Source organism: Falco rusticolus, chromosome 7, assembly GCF_015220075.1.
Source record: "Falco rusticolus isolate bFalRus1 chromosome 7, bFalRus1.pri, whole genome shotgun sequence".
NCBI lineage: Eukaryota > Metazoa > Chordata > Aves > Falconiformes > Falconidae > Falco > Falco rusticolus.
In genome coordinates this window covers 70,814,777-70,828,793 of record NC_051193.1, presented here as the reverse complement: position 1 = coordinate 70,828,793, position 14,017 = coordinate 70,814,777, and the positions used below count along the sequence as shown (strand labels likewise).

Here is a 14,017-nt window from a genome sequence, read left to right as displayed (position 1 = left end):
AAAAAAATTCAACAGCAACAACCACCACCATCATCCTTCTTCTGTATTTTTTCAGGTTCTGCAGAACTTGAATCAGGACTGTTTCTTGGCACCACTGCTTACCTATGCAACTCATATTTCACTGGATTTCAAATTCACATTTATTAATCATCATCTCCCCTATGCATCAGAAGGTCTCTCATCCCCATTCAAACCTCTACTTTTCTTTCAACCCAAAATAACGTAATAGAAAAATATATCCAAAACATCAAAACCAAATTACCCTATTTATTTTGTACAACCAGTTTTACAAGAATCTCACCTCCCTTGGAGCAAGCACTATTTATTTGTACACCACTCACACTTAATCAGTAAATCACTTTTAGGCTCATTTTGGTAGCAACATTCAGGACTTGAAGGAAGCAGGTAGTTTACTGGATTAAACACACAAGTGAGGGCCTCTGTTCCTAGCTTAAGGTCTTCAATAAATTTACCACAATGCAGAATAAATCCACTTCTCTCTGCCTCAGTTTCTAATGCAAAACATGGGAATAATACTACTTACCAGACTGACCTGTTATCTCTCAAGTGGAGCAGATTCTCAAATAATGACAGGCACACCTATACTCAAGTGAATAAATGATGCTGATTCACAACAGCAGATTGCCTGGGCCAAATTCCATGCAGTATTAACAAGTCAACAGGAAGCACTCCAAAATTACTGTACTGATGTGCTCTGATCTTCCTTCCCCTACATTCCAGTCAGCTGGCACTCTCACTGCTCCCTGTAAATGTAACAGGCACAGGTATCAACCTCAGATCCTGTCTTCCCTTCCCCTTTTATCATAATATCCCTCCTTACCCCTTAAAAGCTTTGCTTTTTCCTTCCTTCTCCTCAAAAGCACACAAATGGGAACTTTAGCATCTGGAGAATGGTATTTGGAGCTGGGGTAGTCACACTCAGTGTGGGAGTGCTGATGGTAGTCACTAATCTGAAAGGAAGAATTCAAGTAACCGTACACTTAATAGAAGTTCCTTTCTTCTCAAAACCATGGTTAGTCAATATAAGTAAAAAATTTACATGCTATATCACATCAGCGTAACACAATCACTGTGCCAATCTAACATGGAATCACAAAAGTACACAATTAGTGTTTAGTGGAAGAAAATGCGAATCCAAGACTGCTGTACAAAGGAAGCAGACTTCAGCTACAAGAAAAACAAAGTATCCAAAACATTTTTACCACAGGGATTGCCTTGGATTTTTAACTGATTTACTTAAAATCGGAAGACTAAGCTGTAGATTTATCCATTTTTAGTGGCTACCGTAATCAACTGAAAAGCGTTATCATTTCCAACTTTCACACTGCAGACACTCATCTCTCACGTGCCCTCACACCAACATCAACCACAACCGCCACCTGCTCTCCTGGGACTTCCTGATTCCATGTACACAACAGCCCTGCTCCAACAGCGTCCTAGGAGATGGAGACAGCCACCACGTGGCAAGAAGGCTTACCATAATAGTGGAGACTAAGATGAACCAAAACGGTGCAGGGCACTAAACTAGTCCTGCATATGCCACAGTAGTATCAAGACCAACACTCACGGTAACATTTACAATCACAGCACTGCTGCAGTATCGGTGTAGTGCAAATCATTACAGTAACTTCTTTGCGAAGTTACTCTATAAAGAAACTCTCTTACCTATAAATTCCCAGATTTTTAACGGTCCTATTGCTGTGCTAGAAGAGATGTTTTAACATATCTCCCTCCACAGACATTCTCATGCACGCTTCTCATTACATCATCCTTACATGCTCCTCTCCTTGTTGTTTCCAGGATGGGTTCCCCCCCCTCCTTTTAAAAATGCCTTTGAGAAAAATCCCAGCTTCTCTCAATTTAGACTCCGATTATTACACAGAAGGTGTGGGGGGGAAGCCATATGAGGAAGAGAAACATACATGAAAGCTTACTGTGTGATTTTAAGTCCCTTCTAATGCAACTCCTGAACCCTAAGAAGCCTGTATGAGTCCTACTGCCTACTGGACTGCCAAAGACCACAGCATAGAAAGCAGCATTGACAAAGCAAAATTTAATCGTAACACAATGAAGGTTTCATAGCTGAAGGCTTAACATGTGTCCTGCGTCTGTGGGAAAATGGCAAAAATTATAGAAAAACATATGCAGATAGTATTTACCACTTTTCCCATGGTATGCAAGAGCTTCTGAAGAAGCTACAGGAGTTTCTGATACACTTATGAGAAAAATATAGACATGTCGTATATAGTACTTTCTACATACAAATAAACAGGGATTTAACAGATACTTGTCCCCTTCCTTTAAGTCTTCCAAAGCCTTAGAGTCAAACAACTTATACACGTGATTACAAAATCATCCATTATATTAGCAATGTATTTGGCATAAGGAAAAAAAAAAAAATCAGCATTTTTTGACAGAAACAATCATGGTCAGAGAAGTGTAGATTAAGTTAAAAAGGGAAATCTGAAAGAAGGCCCCAAGTTTTGAGGAATCATACATGTTTCTCCTACATCAGGAAGGAGCAAACCAAAGATCAGTATTTTCACTCATGCAGTTTTGCAGCAATGACAGTGTCAGTGCAAAACAACAACTGGAGGTACCGGTATTCACAGACATAGACCTATGCTGAACTAATCAACTCTGCAGCTGAGAAGCTACTGTTCCTACAGTGAGGAACTAACCTGGAACATGCATTTAACAGGCCAACATCATCAGGTTTTGACTGACTACAAAAACTGCAGCTCATAATCACAGGAAAAACCGTTTGATTAAATTAAACACTGCACATTCTATTAGCGTTCTGCATCAACAGCCAGGCATCCAAATATAATTCCTGCAAGAAGTAAGGTGGGAGAAGACACTGCGAGTTTTAAGCCAAGAAGAAATTGCCATACAGGGATGAGAATTAAAGGCAAAGGGGGGCGATTTTCATGTTTACTTTAGAGCATGAAATTCAAAGGAAAAGCAGAGCTGGTGGAATATGCCCAAATGCAGGTGGGAAATGGAAACCAAGTCTCTGATTCTGAAACAAGTTTTATGGTGACAAATCCACCAATTTCAGCAGGAGTCTTTGAGAATACAAAATAAGGGGTACGGTACAGTGGGATTCCTCCCTGGGAGAAGAACTGCAGTTAACTCAAGGACAGGTACCCAGCGTTCAGAAGCAGCGCAAACCTCACCAGTGCTTCCCAATTTACCCTTTCAGACAGTACATTCTGGTCAGGAATAATAAGGGAAGCTCAGGTAGTCACATCCTTTCCGTTGGGGGTCAGTGACAAGAGCATCCTTAATACAGCAAATTCAGACTACACACAACAATAGATTTACATGATAAAGATGCTTATCAGAGACAATTACTGCAAGCTAAGCAGCAGTGAAATAGTAAGGTGTCCGTAGCTCCCACTAGATGCAAATTAGCAAAAAGCTTCATTATTAGTAATATAGGCCATTGTAGTCCTTTTATAAAGTTATGAAAAAGGTTTGTTAGTTCAGGAGGGGCAGGGGGGCTGGGTTTTTTTGTTAGGTTTGGTTTGTGGTGGGGTTTTTTGTTTGCTCTGTTTTTTAATCCATCACAAGCCAGGTTATTCAAATTTCTGACTGAACATCTCAATCGGGGCAGTTTTGTCACACTGGCAAGAAGGAAGAGACAGAGACAGAAAGTATTCTAGATAGACCAAGGACTAATTTCTGGCTTTCATGCGAAATTTTGTTGTTTTAGCAAATTAAGCAAAGCCCTGAATAAATACATTCCAAGTTCTTACAAAGCATTACAAGAGCTCAACATTATCCACTTTTTAAAGGAACAGCAAAAAAACTAGGAAACAAAGCACCCAGTGCAAGATCCCCCAAGGGCCAGCAGCAGCATCTTAAACTGACACCAGATTCTTCAAACTTTGTCAAGTTCTTCAGTGTTGCAAAACCCACTTTAAACTACCTTGTGGGGAAAAAAGAATGAAATCCTGGTACTCTCAATTCAACAGGGAAGCTTCCCATCGACTTGAGCAGGGCCAGGATTTCCTCCCAGATCAGGACACGTTTGCTCTTACGAGATAAGAAGTACTTGTAGAAGAGTTTTTGCTTTACAACTATGCTTCAAACTCTTTTGCACATCCCTATTACCCGCGTGCCTTATCTAGAATACTCTGATACAGGAGCGTTACAAAGGGCACTGTCGCAGGCTCTCCACAGAGGGTAAAATGTCCTTGAAGGACAAGATACATCATCATTCCACTACATATAGATTTATCTTGGTTTCTTCTCCTGACTGTTGTGTAGGCCCCATCAGCCAGCAAAAGGGAATTGCATCCTCACATGGCAACAACGACATTTCTAATCATGCCAATATACTAACTGTAACTATTTCAGCTAACAGTAATAGTCCTGCCAGGAATTTGCTTCACAAGGGCTGCAAACACTTAAAAGAAAACTGTATTACTGTTTGCAAACTCTAATAGAGTTACAGCATATGTAAGGTTTTAGATTAATATCTGTATAATTTACCTTTTTGTATTATTTTAAACAGAAGTATCAGCAATGTACTGTGCGTACAATGCATCAGTGATGACAAAAATACATTCCCTCCCTCAAAGAAGCTATTACCACCTAAATATCTGTCATATTTATAAACCGTACAGGTGAGGGAGAGAACAACTTTTACTTAGCTTCCCCCCCCCCCCCCCGCCAGCTGTGAAGCAAATACGAATGCTAAATTTATACTGAGTGGAATTTCTGGACACTTACTAAAAGAAGAATTTTGCCACACAGACCTAGATACAAGCTAATTACTGTGAATACAAAGAAGCTACTTTCCAACATCAGAAGTCTGGAGGTCTTGATCCTACTGCTGCTTATACAGGTTCCGATTTTAAGCATTCAGCTATTCTCTCTGACTTCTGCAGGACTTAAAGTAAACTACACATGACTTTTTGCAAGACCAGAGCTCTAACTAACTTCTCAAAAAACATCAAGAAGGTTTATTTCACATTGTTCGGCACCTGAATATGAATATTTTTATATGTTACTATCCCGCACAAACTGAGGAACAAAGAAATTGACTGGTCTCGCTTAAAAATGAAGACAACTGCAAAACAAGGCACACAAGACTACAGCAAGTACTAAATTTGCTACAGGCCTAACAATTGAAATCAAATTAACGTCCACATTAACTTTCACAAACCCCACTGAACGTTATTAGTTAGCATTTTGTGTGAAATTATGCAATTCTTATGGATATTTAAAACCCCGAGCATTCCAAATGTTACTATTCCCCTACCTCTACTTCAGAAACACTGCACCTTTGGTGAAAGTTCGAGCGCAGCGGTGAGAGCTCAAACACACTGGAGGACCACCGACCAGCACCCGATGCACTGGTACCCAAGTGTGAGACCAGCAATGATGTCACTAACCCCCCCAGCAGGACATTCCGGCTCCCCTGCTCTCTTACGCAAGGCAACTACGTCTTCCTTCAACTTCAAGAAACAGCAGAAAAGTGAGATCTTGGCGGGTAAAGAGCCGCTCAAATCCCCCTTCGCTTTGCCAGAAAGCCACCATGATGATAGCTGGGCAGCAGTTTGAAAGGAGAACAGGGCAGCCACACTGCCATCCACAACGTCGCCTTGAAAGATTAGAAGTTTCCAGAATATCAAGCAGGATACTTGCAATCACAGATGAAGCAAGGTATTCGTGCAATTATTAGTATATTCTTTGTACAAAACCACATAGGCAGTTGGAAGACTTCCTTCATTGACTGCTTTTCCCTAAACACAATACCCAACTATAAACTGCCTTCGACTTGTAAATAAAAATACGTGCTGCTGCACAGTAATGGCAGTACAAGTTTAAGCTGACCAACTAAGAACTGCATCAACAACTCTGTTTCCTACACCACAATAGCATCTTCCACTTGTCACCACGAATCTCTAACTTCTGCTGGTGAGAACTACAGGTCCCAGGATGCATTAGTGTATCACCATCCAGGCAGGCGATGTGGCTAAAAACACAGCACTGCATACTGGGGCTCGTAGTTTCCACAAGCCACATTCTTACTGAAGATGAAACCAGATGTAGGCCATATTGCACACTTCCACGGGCCAGCAAACCACGCACGCACCCGTACAGGGAGGCGCTGATAGTAATCACCAGGTAAACTGGATCGATACCGAGTTCTCATACGTCGAAGTTAAGAGGACAAAGATTTCAGTAAAAATAAACATCAGCTAAGCAGTAATTCCCAAAGAATCATTAGCAGTTTAGTTACTTTCAAACATGCAGAATGGGCCATAGCTTTTTAACATCTTCATTCTAAAGGGCAGTAATATTTTTTTTTTAATTCCCACCCCCCCACCCCCCAACACCCCCGACTGCTACATTTATTAAAGGAGCGCTCTTCTGAACATCAACAGGAAAAGTACGTTTGCTGAGGGGCATGTTCTCCCTGTCCAGAATTTAGTAATCTGGAAACAAATTACTCTCTTCCTCCATTTCTACAACGTACTGAAGCAGGAGCTTGCCTCTCTTCCAAAAAGCAGCAGAGCTTAGCTGAGAATTAAATAGCTGTATCTCAGCGTAGGCCTCGGAGAAGAATACGCTGTACTTCAGTAAAGGGAAGGGCAGCTCCCCCTACCAGTCTGTTCTAAGAAGGTTTTGATCAAGGAAGGAAACAACCAGGGATCAAAATGAGTAAGTCCTCCTTTCTTTTCCCTCCCTTTTCACCGAGTTCTGGATTATTATTACCAAAAAACCCCCACAATAACATGCATATATAATTCCATCTGAGCACTAGTCCTTGCAGAACAAGACAGCCTTCGCAGCGTTTCCAGGCTAGCAGGCAGCACCCACAAAAACACGCAAAAGGGAAAGGACCAAGACTCTGACCCAAGAGAAAGACAGCGTCCTGTTGCAACAGAAAGACAAACGGGCAATGCTTCAGTCACCTCAAAGTCATCCGGATGCACTTCCCTACAGAGGCAAGAGGCCTCAGGAGCATCTAAAGGTTTTGTCAATACAGCAATACTGTCCATAGGCCAAAGACAGCTGTTGCCATAGTTACTATCAGCCAGCTTATCAGAAAATAATTATTGCGATTATTCAGAAGTTTTGTTAAAACAATCTAAAGCTTCAATAGGATACCACTTGATCTCTTCAATTAACTGTTTGCAACTACACTGCCTTTGGGATCCACATAGTTAACAATGCTTGGATCTGCGGGGTCAGAGGGTAACAAGGGAAGGAATCAATGTTCCTTCGCCCTTTCACACCGACTGCTTGCATTTCACAGGCAGAAACGACCAAACCGAACCGACTGCAAGCTCAGCTGCTCTGCTAGAGTTCTCTCGCAGGCCTGGAGACCGCATCCAAGCACAGGCCATCTTAGAGTCACGGGCTCAAACCTGCCCTCATTTGTTTTAACCGTTCACATCTCCATACTCCCGTTCCAGAAACACACCAGCTACATTTTCAAAACTATTTCTAATTACATACGCAACACTAGAGTCCCTTACTTCAGAGGCACACAACACTATTTCTGAAGCAAGCAAACTTGGTAACACTCCCTTTCATTCTACAAGCGCAGCACCGTCAGGTGGAAGGGCAGAATCTGGAAAACACACATTTTAAGAAGTCTGACATTAAAAAGAAAAAAACATTGAAGCTGCGTGAACATGGCCTACAGCAGAGCCTCGCTCCTTGCACACTGTCTATAAACACATTCCCACCAGTAACAACAAACATTAGGCTAGGGCTGGGGGGTTAGTCATATTGGGAAGGGGGGGGTTTGCTCTCCATTGTGGGTTTTTTAAAGCATGCTTTGAGCACACCATCTCTAATCAAAAAGTGAGTGTTTGCAATGAAAGTGAACAAAAAAAATCTCAGGTAAGAGGGAACGAACAATAGGTCAAACCATCTAGGCAAAGAGCTTTTAAGGCACGGGGTACTTGACAATGCCAACAGAGATACTAAAATGATGTAAACAGTAAATCAGAAAACGCTGTAGAGAAGCCTACATCAAGTGCTACATTCTTTCCTTAAAAGTTTGGGATCATCAAAGTATTAAAACAAAAGATTCTGTGGTAAAGTTGGGGCTCTATTAGGGCAGTAGGCATGGTGATCCTCTGAGACCAAAGGCAGGCACCTTTTAGAACTTTCTACTTTAAAAATTATTTTAAGGACAAATGATGCTAATTGTAAAGTCAGATTGTCACGCAGGTGCACCCTTCCCCTCCACTAAGTGTATTATAAAAAAACAACTCTTCTGATTTTTGTACATTTTCTAGCCATTCTATAGCTACACTCACCACTTGGCTTTTGTTATGTCAAAACCTCACAAAAGCAGAGTCAAACAAACTTAAAATCGTACAGATTTTAATCAGGTGAGGAACCCAGTAAGGTGCAGGAGCCATAAATTATTTAGAACTTATAAAAGAAACACAGGGGCTTGTTTTGGTGGGTTTTTTTCCCCTAAATGAGACTGTATTTGTATTAAGAAAAAAAAAGGAAGGAAAAAGGAGAAAATACAAAGTCCCCACCCCCAAATGTAAATAAACTTTTTTGCCTGCATAATGCATATCTCTACCACCAGCACAAGGCAGACACTGGCTTTGTGCTATACTGAACATGAAATATTAATGTAAGTTACCTATAAAAACTATCCTTCAGTTCACCCTCTATTTACAGGGTAGAGAAGTAAGTATCTCGCCCCTTGCATACGGTGGACATCTCAAAACCCTTCTGCATGCTGCCCCACCTTTCCAGTATATGGTTCATTCCCAAATAACCTTTGTGCAGTTAAAATACATCAGAAACAGGATGCAAGCTGCTTTCTGGCACAGAGTAATTGAACAAGGGCGATTCACGAACGTACAGGAGCCAGGCCTTTTGTGGAGTCTTACTCTTCTAGTATACCCATGTGACTGCACAGTCATGAGCATAAAGGGTGAAGGGGACAGTGAAGAAATACTACTAGAAGCTTAATAATAGGTGTTTAGCACTGCCTCTTCTACGCAAGCAACCTCTCCCGAAGGCTGCTCTGCTTTACAGCTCACACCACCACGTGACGGCCCTCCGAAAACCAAAGCCCTGTCACACCACGAAGTTCTTTCTGGAAGATTTGAAACAAGCAAAACCAACAAACAACAAACCCAAAACAAGAGTAAAAAGGTTAAGTCACCAACATGACATTCATCTTGAGTTTCTGGTACCCACGCAAAATGCTCACAATGTCTGAAACAAGACAATCCATGAAGGTTCCTACAAACTGGTATTGAAATGAAGGAGAAATCTCTGTTGTAACCAAATTCCACCAGTATCAATTCATTTGACTGAATAAAGTTCTTCATGGCTCCAAGAATAAGTATAAAGGAACCGAACAGCTACAATGTGCTCATAACGCAATTATGACTGTTATAAACAAAGTGCATGAACAACCCAAGTGATAGCCAGGCTCACTATTAAAGCATTCCAACTGCACACAGAATTTCACAACTTTCTAAGGAGTCATTAAAACACATTTTATTTCACTAAAAAAAAAAATTAATCATGAAAATAGTCTCCTTTGTACAGATCCAGTCCAAGGATTTCTTATTTTTTTAATTATAATTTCTAAGGTGAAGTTTAACAGATACACACAAAACCTCATCTCTAAAAAGAGAGAAGCAAAGCTGGAATAAGAACTATTTAGGCCCAAAGCTTGAAACACAGTTGAAGCTGAATGGCCTAGGGTGAAGAGAGGTCTTTACAAAACCTGAACTGAAAGCAGTGACTTTATTGTTCAAGCTGGAAAACACAACAGCATTTTCCTCTCAGCACCACTAAGTTTCAGTTTCCTACTTTTGCTTTATTTAAGTTCTTTGAAGGCATGTTTTGTATTTTCATTCCCTAAAAGGAAGAACCGCACTTTCTAATGCCTTCTTCTGCCTCCAACAAATCCAGTTCAGGATGCACATAGAGAAGAACAAAGATGAAAAGCTTGCAGGTGAAATGTTGCAATGACTAATGGTAAAATAATTATTAATAAATAAAATATTCCTTAACGCGACATTTTGAGTTCTACACCATGCTGGCTAGCTTCATTAGTTAACAGAAAAGGAAAACAAACAAACAACAAAAAAAAAAATCACTAAACCCCATGATAGGATCTGCTCCAAGTTTCTTATTGCTTGGCTCAGTACAGCTAAAAACAGGGGGTATGACCCAGCTGGAGGTAAGCACTCTGTGAGCAAGCACCTACCTTCTGCTGGACAACGGGTCTCTTAAGACCTTGAAGTGATACTCTATACATGCTACTACCCAACATGAAATCAATAGATAAAGAAGTTGCTTCATACTCCCTTCTGGATCAGCTCAAACTTCTAGCTGATGTAACTATCATAAAATAAATCTTATTCCTCTACCACAGTAAGGTTGAAAGGTTTAGAAAACATGCAAGCAGCACTGCATCTGTTTTGGTTTTTAATTTTTTTAATACAGTTTTAAAGTTTCATTTACTGAGCTACAGAATTCCTTTCTAGAAAATAATAATAAAAACTGCCCCCAAAGATATAGTTTCATATAGCTGTCGTGAGACATGCACAGATATAAATAAAAATCCCAAAGCCTGTGATCTTTCTAAAGTGTGGTAATTAACTTCTCCAACTAATACGGGTAGCTATGCACCGGGTTTTTTTTGTTTATTCCTTTCTTACTAGTAATTTAATGTCACTATTTAAACATAAAGTTATGTTATACACAAACAAGCTTAATATAAAAGTTTAGCATTATGCGTTAACTGGGTAGAGTCATGAATTTTTGATTTTTAGTGTCATTGGTTTGTTTTCCCCCCAAGGTTTTGAGAAGCACATTATTTTCTTCACAAATTAAGCCCCCAAATAAGCCTCTTTTCATCAAAGTTAAACATTCCCCCGCTATGTAGTGTATCCAGCCTCACCAGCTAGCTCCAGGCAAGCACAGGAAAGCCAGAGGAAGCTGACTTACAAAACTGAAACTAAGCAGGTGTCTTCATTGTTACAAGTGAGCACAATGAAAAAAAAAAAAAAAAGTAAACAGACTGGCAAAATCCTTTCTATTTCTGATACCTGAAAAATCTACAGCTAAGCTAAAAAAAAAAAAAAAAAAAAAAAGACAAGATATCTGTCTATACGGGTGTGTGGGAGTATCTCTAACCTGACAGCAAGCAACAGCACATCTAGTTAAGAAAATTTCACTGGCCCAAAGGAGCCTACCCCAAGCGCACATCCCCACCTGATTTTTCCAACGCTCAGACCTACCGTACACCACGGTACACAACTTTCTCGTGACACGCAAGTTATTACCCCCAGTGGGACCTTTTTACATGCAGTCTCCGCAGTGAACAAAAGTTCATTGTCAAGCTCAGCGCTTGGGCCCAAACAAACATCCAGGAGGTAGGAGGGGGAGAAAGAGGGGAAGCGCTCCCATCCACAATTCTCAGATTTGCAGGCAATCACCGTTACTTACAATTAAAAAGTGGGAACAGGTGTAGCAGATATCATACTTTGATAGCTGAACAAAGAATATTACAGCACGTGACTGAAATGTGATGACATTTGTTCACCAATCGAAAACAAAAGCCACTCTCCAATGGCACTCTTCCCTCCACCCCCCCAAGAATTAGGAACTTGGAAATCTCTCCATATTGAAACACATCTGTTCATAGCCTCATTTTTTGACACTTGAGAAGAAGTTGAATGAAGGGCTCCATGCATTAATCCGACACGAATTCACCTAAAAACCTCGGCGTACAATCCTGCCAGCACCCACCAAACTGCAGAGGTGGTTGTGGGAAAAGCTCTACCAACAGCAAAGCTCGGAAAAATAAAGAAAATAAAAAAAACCAAGACGCACACCACCACCAAAATAATAAAAAATAAAAATCCTGCAGGAAGGCAAGTGAAGAAAGGAGCATGCACAAGAGGACTAGACCAAATGGCAGAGTCCCACATAAGAGCCCCACTCCACCTACACAGGCACAGGAGGAAAGGAAAAAATAAAAATACCGAAGTGGCCGTCGCGGCCGCCGGCGCCGAGCAGGAGCGGGCGCGGAGCCCCGGCCCAGCCCGTACCTGTGCGGGAAGGGCAGCCCGCGGGGCAGGCCCGGCCCCAATAACAAGTTGCAGAAGAAACGGAATTTTCCCGGCGCTGCTCGGGCCACAAAGACGAATGAAAGGAAGGAGGAGAGAGGAGAGGAGGGGAGAGGAAAGGGAGAGGAGGCAAAAAAAAAAAAAAAATACAACACCAAAACAACAAACCACCACCGCAGCAGCGGCTTTACTACGAATTATCCATCACCGAAAGCGGCATCATTTCCTAGATAATAATAAAACTTCCCCGACAGCATCGCGGCGAAGAACCCGACCGAGAGAAAAGGGCCTGGAAATAATCATCCTGAAGGAAACCGGAGGGGAGGGGATAAGCCTCCCTCCCCCACCCCATCCCCAGTGCAATGTGTCATCTCCTTCCCCTGCTCCTCCCCCCCAACCCCAATGTGTCACCTCCTCCTTTCACCCCAAGTGTCACCCTCCTCCACCTCTCCCGCTCCCGCTCACAAACTTCTGCCGGGGAGGCCGGGGGGGGCCGCGGCGGCGCCCCGGGACGCTCCGCTCCCCCCCCCCCCGAGGGAGGGGCCGGGGCCGCGGCGAAGTTGCTGCTCCTCATCGCCAAGTTGGCCGGAGAGTGCGGGGCGAGCCGCCGCCATCCCGGGAGCCCCCAGCCCCGCGGCGGCGGGGGGAAAGGGGGGAAAGGGGGGGGCCGGCGCCCGGGGGGCGGGGGGGGGCAGGGAGGAGGAGGAGGAGGAGGAGGCGAATCCGAAAGGTGGGATACTACACCCTGCTGGCGGCGGCGGTGGTGCTGCGGGCCGGCCGGGGTCCCCCTGGCAGGACCTCTCTGTGAGGGGGAGGACTCTTCTTCATAGGGGGAGGGTGCCGGCGCCGCCGCTCCTCCGGGCCTCCCTGTCCCCCTCTTCTGGGCGCCTCTCTCTCTCTCCTCCTCTCACTTTCTTTAAGCTAAGCGGGGAGTGGAAGATGGTAGGTTGCTCCCTTCTCCTCCTCCTCTTCGCTCGCTCTCGCCTCTGTGGGGTCCTTTTCCTTCCCCCTCTCCGCGGGGGGCTCCTCCTGCGGCGGGGAGGAGGGGGCGGGCGGGGAGGGAGGCACGAAGCCGAAGAGGCGCAGGAGGAGAGAAACTGTGACACAAAAACAAGCCGAGAAGCTGAACTCTTCTTCAATCCCATTCACCCGGCCCGGCCGCAGCACCGCTCTCCGGGATCCCTCCGCCGCCGGCCTGCCTGCCTGCCTGCCTCAGGCGCGCTCCCGACGCGCCGCCGCCGCGCGCGCGCCCCGGCCCGCCGCCGCCGCCGCCGCCGGAGACCCACGGCGGGGGGGGCACGGGGGGGTCCTGGCGGGGCGCGCGGAGCGAGGGGCCCGCGCCTCCCCCTTCCTGTCACCCAGCGGGGGGCCGCCGGCCGGGCCCGGGCCGGGGCTGAGCCGGGAGGGCGGGCTCGGCGTTTCTCCTGAGGGGGGACTACTTGACGTGTCGGTGCGGCGAATTTATTTCCCTTTGCCTAAGGAACGGGCTGTGCTGCGGCTCCCATTGCCTAGGGAAAAAGCCCGGATGTAAAGTGAGTGAAACTAAAGTAGAGTGAAGTAGGGCACCAAACTCTGCCGGAGCGGCCCCGCCGGCCGCGCCACCGGGGGGCACCGGCCAGCCCCGCCGCTGCCGGCGGCGCCGCGGGGGGCCCGGGGGGCTCAGGCAGGGCATGAGGAGGCGGATGGCCGGGGTGGGGTTGGGGGTGCTGGTTACCGGAGCGCTGCTCCCCCCCCCCCCCCCCCCCCCCGCCTCCGCCTGATCCCGCCGCCTCCCCTCCCCCCGGCCGGCCGGCGCGCGGGGCTCGGCGGGGGTGGCGCGCGGGCGCGCGGGCGCGGGGCCGCGCGCAGGAAGCTGGGGCGGGCGGGAGGAGGCGCGCGGGGCCCCGCACAGGAAGTTGATGCAACAG

General features: G+C 44.9%; 1 protein-coding gene across 4 annotated transcripts in view; it reads right to left on the bottom strand.

Annotated features, from left to right (window-relative positions):
* Positions 1-13,303, bottom strand: part of PHF21A (PHD finger protein 21A) — a 132,387-nt gene extending 119,084 nt beyond the window's left edge. For 2 of the 4 annotated variants that reach the window (XM_037395402.1, XM_037395399.1), the window contains exon 1: positions 12,855-13,303. The gene's annotated coding sequence lies outside the window, so the exon portion shown is untranslated. Of the gene's footprint in view, positions 1-544; positions 765-841; positions 972-12,854 lie in introns of all 4 variants that reach the window. The other 2 variants (XM_037395401.1, XM_037395400.1) reach the window with 2 other exon arrangements.
* Between the last annotated feature and the right edge of the window lie 714 nt (positions 13,304-14,017).